Source organism: Pristis pectinata, chromosome 17 (assembly GCF_009764475.1).
Source record: "Pristis pectinata isolate sPriPec2 chromosome 17, sPriPec2.1.pri, whole genome shotgun sequence".
NCBI lineage: Eukaryota > Metazoa > Chordata > Chondrichthyes > Rhinopristiformes > Pristidae > Pristis > Pristis pectinata.
Window position 1 is genome coordinate 28,820,747 of NC_067421.1, and position 9,001 is coordinate 28,829,747.

Sequence of the window (9,001 nt, forward strand, 5' to 3'; positions counted from 1 at the left end):
TGCATGGAATATCTGATGTCTTGAGGATCCCTGACAAACTTATGTTTAAAGACTTGTCTAGGAATTTATCCCTGTTAGTAGTCCATCACAATGCTGCTCCACTAACATTCACATGGACAAGAAGTCAATGGGCCCACACAAGGCATGTTTCTACCTCATTAACACCGCTGCATTTTCTTGAAGCATTAATACCTCTCAACTCTGTCTCCCCTGTGGGGAATTCCCCCAGTAATTCCAGGGGAAAGTAAAGGTAGCTGAAGCAACAAGCAGTCTGCTGGAGGAACCCAACAGATTGAACAATATCTGTGGGACGAGAGAAATTTTTGATATTTTGAGTTGAAACCCTGCATCAGGACTCCTCAATTCCATTCTTCCCACAGATGCTGCTGGACCTGCTGAGTTCCTCCAGCGGATTGTTTGTTGCTCCAGATTCCAGCATCTGCAGTCACTTGTGTCTCCAAAAGATATTGCGCTGTCTTTTTTTTTTGGTTAACAAGGCTTTCCCACCCAGCATCACTAGCCTCTCAGAATTCACCATGAACTGGCCAATAAATTGAAAGGAGGCTAAGGTGGACCATAAATATGATTCTATTTTTAACTATTAGAATAATGCTGGGTTGTCATACTGTATCTCATTCTAAGTATCCAATACCCATAATCAGCAAGTATGTCAAGCAAAAAAGTCATAAGTAAGACTTCACTGGCCTTTAGTTTGGTTTAAATTGAAGTAAGCAGTTTATAGACTGTGACTTCAAAATGGTAAATAGGTAAATGGTAAACAAAATGATACTAATGGTAAATAAAAATCAAAAATCATTCCTGCATCAACTGCAGATGCTGAAAGTCTGAAATAAAAACAGAAAATGCTGGAAACGTTCAACAGGTCAGGCAGTATCTATGGAAAAAGAAACAGAGTTAATGATTCACGTTCTCTCTTTCTCGGTTCTGACAAAGAATTAGTGAACAACTCAAACACACTGCACTTCCTCTTTGAGTGCTGAAGTAAAATTCAGCCCAGACTGACTGGATTGATAATACGTTTCTCTGTGACTGTTAGAAAATTGGGGAAATATCCTCATCTTCCAATCTTACTCTGTATAGGTTTGAGACCTTTTGAGATGTTTGGGGCACTAACTGAATTATGTTAAATTGTCTTCATTATTGAGGCACTAAATTCTGGAATTCTGTCCCTGAACCTCTCATAGAACATTGAGCATGGGGTGCCTGAAGGAATTGTCACCATAAAGAGGAAGAGGTCAACCTTAGGCTTGGAAGGAAAAGGATATGGTCCATTGGGATTAAGCATAAAACTTAGAACAGAACAGCACAGCACAAGAATAGGCCCTTTAGCCAACAATGTCTGTGTTGAGCGTGATGCCAATTTAAATTAATCCCACCTGCCTCCAGTTCTCTATCTCCTCCTTTCCCTTTCCAGTGCAGCTTATGCAAACTCTTGGTGTTATGTTCTGTTTTCCCATCGTCAAATTTTCTTTGATATGTCCCTTGGTACATTTTACTGCATTAAGACCAGCATGTAACTTCGAATGGTTAAGGTTAACTATACTGACTTTATCAATGATCTCTGAGCACTGAATGCATTTAGTATCCAATTTTTTCAAGTTCATGCAACAGTTTTGTTTCTGCCTGGGGTCCTTAAATATTTCCACTGTTGCCCATTATCATGCCTGCCAGATTTCTTTTCCATACATCATTCTTTTCTACACATTATTTTTTCTGGGTTATTGCACGCGGGACAGGGCAAGGATAATTGCAATTCACATTTAAAATAGTGTTAGATTATTTGTACTTGCTTGAGGGAGAATGTGGGTGTAAGATGCAACTGAAAGCCCATCAGGTTCTATAAAGACTAAAAATCTGCTCCATTGCTGGCAAGAGAAGGTGAAAATCTTCACTCTACATCTGAGAACGCGGAGGGATATTATGGAGGAAGCTTTATTCTTTATTCAAACGTTCATAGTGGAAAGCTGATCGTGCTTTTTCTTTTCCATCAGCTGGAGCACAAAAATTCATCACAAGAAGTTGAAGTTTATTTAAAACTAATGTGAAGGCAATTTGGTGTAAAAAGAATGTGTGGGATTTCAACAGAAGTGAAGTTCCCCTTAGATGAGTAGTGAAAAATGTCAGTTCTCTGCAGGTTAGCATTGGTTGTGAAAAGTTGCATTCAATGACTGTATCACCTCACAAGTCGATCAGCAGATGGCAGGCTAGCACTGCTCTCAGCAATGCAACATTTGTTGACTGACTTTTCCAGACCTAGTATGGGCAAGTTTTGTTGAGTTTGTATCAGACCCTGTATTTACCTTTTTCAGAATTTCCTTCAGATGCCTACCTCCTGAAGCCCTGCACCAGTTCTAGGGCAGTGTAATCTTTGGAGCTGGAATTCTGTGATGCTGACCTCTGTCCCCAGAAGTGTCAGGAGCTTTATGCATTTCCCAGTTCTGAGGATTGACTGTATTTACATTGCTCAATGACAGGGAAACTGAGTATCAATTCAGTCTTGTTTTAAGATCTTTCTAGGCTAGGTGCAGGTAAGGTCTTTAAATCCCTTCTCAATCTTATTATATGATCTTAATTCCAACCTATCCAGATTTTTCTTGTTTGATAAATAATTTTTACAAATGCTTTCTTGTACCTTATTGGATTTGTCTTATTCCTATCTGCATTATACAACACAACAAAGGAATGTATTGGATTTTAATTTTCCAGAACATTCTCAGTTTACTCTGCCTGAGGTCCTTAAATATTTCCTCTCTTGCCCATTGTCATGTCTGCCAGATTTCCCCAGTTATTTCCTGCCTTTGTCACACAATTGACTCAACCCCATTCTTCTGGACTTTCTCAAAGAGAATTTCCAATGGTAAATTACAATCAGTGTTTGAGAAACTGTGTTGAATTACCCATGTCTGTCTGTGGGAGATTATGGGCATAAAATGAAAATGGAAATCGATCAGGTTCTATAACAGGCAGACAATCTATTCCACAGCCGACCAACTGAAGATGAAAATGACCCCTTTTGTGTTCCAATTAATCTAGTTATTAATGGTCCAGTTCCCAAAGTTAATTCCTGCCACACCAATGTTCAGCAACCAGAACATTTGGTTATACAGTTCCGTATACACAAGGTGGCAGGACCTCAGTAAAGTCATTTTTTTAAGAGTGAAATAATATTTGATATATAAACCCTTAACAAAGCATGATGCAAAGGAATGGGAATCAGAGAATATCTTTATCAGAATGTTTTCTAGGTGCAATGAGGAAACTGGCTTCCCTCTGTGATACAAAATGCAGCAAGTGACACAGTAGAAGGTCTCCCCATAAAGCATGGAATGTGCAGTGTGAATTAGGAGTGGTGGAAAAGTAATGGAAAGACTTGGCCAGATTTTAATAAATGAGAGACAGTCAGGCTGACGGTGGAGTTCAGAAGAGGGGGGAGAAACTTGGGGAGAGTAGAACAATTGTTTCAGTGATGAAATGCTGATGTATTTTTTGGTGATGTGGGGGCAGTAATAAAAATTCTCAGAAAATGAGGAGGAGATTCAGTGAGATTAGATTAACTCTTGAATGTTATAGGAAATGACAGAATATACACTAAATCAGATCAGGTGAAATACTGGATGAATTCACTGAGGGGGTGTATAAAGAAAATGCCAGAAATACAATCAGCACCAACATAGTACTCAGTAGAAGACAGTCTAGGTATATTTGTCATTATGAGGAACCTGGTGTGTTTGTTAATAGCTTCGGCCTTGACATTGTAACAAGCTATCAGTCACTTCCAGATCCTCCAGGAAATATTTAAGACTAATTTCCCCCAGCAGCAGCGGGTATTGGTACGTAGCTGGAGGGAACTGCCACCCTGTGTACTACTAATAGGTTGTTAACTGCAGTGGCTGAGGATCTTGCAGAAACAACGAGTGGATGCCAAGGTCACTGCAGAAAACACAGGGTCTGCTTCCTCTTGGTGCCAATCAATAACCTATTTATTTTACACCCATTCCTATTAGCAACTTGCAAGGCTTCTGAATTGTAGCCTGATAATCTTGTAGGGCTTACTCTGCACAGGCATTGCAATAAGTTTTGAAGAATGCGAGATGGAGGGGCGCTGTGGGATGAAGGTCTCGTAACATTAATTCAGCCTGGACTCACCTGACCGAATACTGTGAAAAATCTGTTAACCCATTGTATTTTCGGAACACTGTGGCTTTGAAAACATGCATCTCTCTGCACTTATGTAGCCAGTTTGATAATGGTGATTTTGGAGAAGAATTTAAGATGTAAATAGAACTAAATATTGCAATAAATAAGCAAGTCTCCAGAGATCCAACACCGCATCAGTTATTTCTCCCAGTGGAGCTGAGAAAGCAGTGCTGATTAGCTGTAATAAATGCTTTGGGATCAAAGAAAGCTTTTAGGTAAAAGTCTCGAGTGATGCTGGGTAAGAAGGCCATCCAACATCCTGACAGAAGAGAAGGAATGTGACAAAGTTAGTCACTCCAGGGAGCATGGGAGTGGTAGAGGTGAAGGACACAATGCACAACTGGCTACTTTTCCCTCGTGGTGACAGCTCCACTGCCTTTGGAGGCTGAAGCATACTTTGCTCCCTGGTTCACTTCCAGTCCCTAGCCTGGCCTTTCCAGTGACTGCATCAATCTTGACCAGCTTCTCTGGACTGAGTACTATGGCTAGCCTCCTCCCAGTCTGTGATAATTCCAAGCATTTTGCACTGGCCATGCAGCACATTCCAATATACATCTCCAACAGATGATGGATAAACATGCAATGTAAGACTTTGTGAAGATTTTCTTTGTTAGGTGTTTCTGGTGAACAGTAAGTCACAGAAGCAGACATTCCTACTCCTCTGCCTGACATGCTGTGTCACCCAGCTACAATGGTGTTCAGCTTGGATTTCCCACTCTAAGGAAACCTGGCAACTCAAGAATGCATGAAACAGGTAAGAGCTTTCAAGCATTGTTTATGGGACAGGAAAAGTACATCAAGTCCCCTCTTCCTGTCAACATCTCTCAAACTTCAGATCACTCCTGGTCCCTCCTCACTGACTTCTCTCTCATCCCTCATTTGTTCTAGAGCTTCCCTTGACGTCTTCACAAACTGCACTGGCTCCCATGTATTTCTTCCCTGTTTCCAAGTTTTTCCAGAGTTAATTGATGTTTCCTCTGTTCTCCAACTTCTTCATGTTCTCATCATCAATGATGCCCCACCCCAAACTCCAATGTCTCCTTCCCCCACATCAATGATCCCTGTGTTCAATCTCTTATTGCCAATAGATCTTTCCATCAATCTTCAACTTAACCCTCATTCTTTCAGACCTCAATCAATATATTCCCAATGCCAAGTTTCTCCTGAATTTCATCGATATCCCCTTATCTCAAACCCCACCCAGCCCCACCAGTGAATCCCCTCTGACCTACAACCTGTGGTCATTCATTGTTGTCCCACCAACCTCAGATCTCTATTCTCTCATGGCCTCACCTGACTTTAATCTCACCAGGTCCCTAATCAGTGACCCCTTTTCTCAAACCCAGCCATCTTTCCTGATGTGTCATCTTTCCTTCTCTTTTGCTGGCTGTGGCTGAGAAATTGATTCCAAAATCAGCATTCTGGTCCTACTATTAAATTGAGCCAAACACAAAGGAGTCCTGTTCTTATAGGACTCCTGACCACAATACTGACTCCACATTCCTGCTCCCTCCCCACTTCCCTATTAACATGCAGGCTGTCATAACACATGGACGTATTAAGTTATTCGAGGATGTTTTATGACCTATACTTCTTATATCATCCAGACTTCCTGTTCCATTGGGACACACTGTACTGTCAGGTGCATTTTATTGACTACAAGTATGTATCACCAAACACAATATGAGACTTAAATGTACCACATCAGCCAGGAGTATTGTTGCTATTAAACCACCTGATACACCATGTACAGAAAATCTGCCAGTGAGGGTTTTAAATCATAAGAGAGCCAACCTGATATTCCATCCATTTAAATTAATTTTCATAATGTTAGTTGGACTCTGTTGGGATGTACACAGACTCTGCTTGCTTTTCAAATGTGCAGCATTTCCATATAACTTTTCCAACTACAGCAACAAGAAAATTGGCTCCAATTCCCTTTGTGTCTAGACCCTTGTGAAGGTCCTTCATGGTTGGGTGCATAAAGGTGGGAAAATGTATGCTGGTGAAGCCGCACAACACCCTTCCACTAAACGTAGCTCGTGATATTGCCAACTAGTTGTCTATTCAAATACAAAGCAGATGGCAACTTTCCAGGTTCTCCTGCCTAACAGTTTTCTTTCACTGACAGTGACCCCCTGAGTATAATTTATTGAAGGAAGGGAGGGAGAGGGGAATCATCAGAATTTTGCAGATTTCTTAAGGGGTTGACACTGCCCAATGCTTCTGGTGACCTTGTGTGTACTTTCTCTGTGTTAGGCACTGTGTGTTTCTTAAATTGTCACAGTGCAAAGCGCAAAGGTTAAGCTAATGAAAAGGAGAATGGTAACATGCTGCCATATGTATTTAATGGCTTGGGATCTCTCTTGCAGCTTACAATCTGCCTGGATCTACACTGTAGTCATCAATCAGATGATTATCACAGCATCCCTTTATGAGCATGATTGAAATTTAAATTACAATTTTGCGGTTTGAGCCCTCTTGGTGGATCTTTCTTTATTTGTGCACATTGCTGGGTACTTTATTTTGTTTCGTTGCTTGATGTGGAGATGGGTGGTTGTGAAAACCCATCGTTTTGTGGCCCACATTATGTCAAAGGCATTGACATAATGTGGGCCACAAGACGATGCATTAGCTTTAGACATCAGAAGTCTGTTTGCACCTGAAGGAGAGCAGTGGGTGTGTCAGCAACATGCATGTTGTCCATGTTCGAAGCATCTGGCAAACTGGACACATACCACAAATACCTCCTGCACTTTCTAAAAGCCTGCATAGGTGCCAGTTTGTTTACAGTTACATCATATTAAACCATACCACTTGGTGCATTAATGTGAGTTGTACTGATCTCTGATAAGGTCTAGAGACACCCTATTATAAATCTCCAAGGAACCTTTATAACTTTACACTACAATGAACTTTTCCTGTTCTAATTATGTTCTTTGTTGTAAAAATTGTGTATCATTTATGTTTGATTTATGTTTTTCTTGTGAATGCTGCTTCTCTGAGGCTGTGTGCCTGTGATGCTGCTGCAAGTACGTTTTTCATTGCAATTGTAAGTTTTTTATTGTGCAATTGACAATAAACTTCGACTTTAAGACTTTAAAAACTACTGTGTTTTGAAGTCTCTTTGAATCTGGCCTTGACCAGTTGCCATCTGCAGCACACAACTTTCCTGTCACATGTCCAGCCACCTCTGGTCACCAAGCTCTGAGCAGTATCTGATCTTCCAGATTGATTCCAAGCTTTCAGCAATAATCTGCGGGCTGCCCACGGCTTCACAGAGAACAGTATTCATTCAAGGCATCTAGGGTCATTTCCTTACAACTGAACTTTAAGCACCTTCTGTTTGATTTATTCAAATCTTGTTAAAAAAAAGGAAAATCAATGCATTAAAGTCAACAAAAGCAACATGAACAGAGATACTAACTAAGAAGCCATGGCACTGAAAGACCCTTAGGGTGAAATCTGGTATGAGATTGGATGTGTTTAAAGTTATATTTAGAAGTTTTACACAATTAGGATGAAACAGTTTAGTCTGCTGGGGTTCTAAACATTGATAACAACTTGTGTTAACATGGCTCATTTACTGTAGAGACATGTCCTAAGTGCTACACAGAGCTAAGAAAGGTTCATTTCATTTATCTATCTGTTGGAATATATTATCTTTAATCTATCCTGTCAAAGTAAGAATAGATTCCTTCTCTTGTTCTGGAATAAAGAGAAGTGGCTAAAGATTTGATCATAGAGATAGATTTGACAAGGTTTCAGAGAGACATGGAGGAATAAGGTTTAATGAAGTGTTTGAAGAGAGGGACCAAGAGGAATGAAGTCGCTGTGAAATGAGAGATGCACAGGAAGTTTGGAGCCAGATGGAAAAAATAGGAGCGAGAAAAAAAAGCCCGGAGGTGTCCCAAAAGTTAGGACAGGAAGAGGATTGTGGATGAGATGGGAGTGCAGGAGTAATGTCCATGAAAATGAGGAGGCAGTGGAGATCCTTACGATGAGTAAGATCATGAGAATGTAAGAACATAAAAAATCAGCTCAGGAGTTGGCCACTCTGCCCCCTCACACTTGCTCTACCATTCAACAAAATTGTGGCTGATCTTTTATCTCGATGCCACCTTCCTGCACTAACCTCATATCCCTTGGTTCTCCCCAATATCCAAAATGCTCCCATTCTCCATCCTGATGGGGTGAAGGCAGTAGAGGCTAATGCAAGAGCAGGATGAATGAAGGGAGTGATGGCTTCTGGGATTACTGGAATTTTGTAGGCATTGATTAAGACAAACTTGGTATGTAGGATATTCAAGTATTTGAGTCTACAAACACAAATAGAAAATAACGGACGCACTCAAGGGTCAGGCAGAACTCAAAGAGAAACCGAGTTAATGTTTTTGGGTTTAAGACCCTTCAGAGCTGGCAAAGTGAGGAAATGGTTGTAAAGTTGTAGAGAGGGAGATAATTGGTATCTTGACAACTTTGGGTCTATCCCAGTTACACTGTGCAGTGGTCAGACCTCATCTGGAGTACTGCGTACTGTTTTGGTCTCCTTATTTGAGGAAGGATGTTAATGTATTGGAAGTAGTTTGGACAAGGTTTAAGAGTCCAATACTCATAATGGATAGCTTGTCTTTTTGAAGAAAGGTTGGACCGGTTAGGCTTGTAAATACTGTAGTTTAGAAAAGTAAAGGGTGACTTGATTGAAATACGTAAGGTCCTGAAGAGTCTTGATAGTGTAGGTGAATAGACCATGTTTCTCCATATGGAGAACATGGAACTAGGG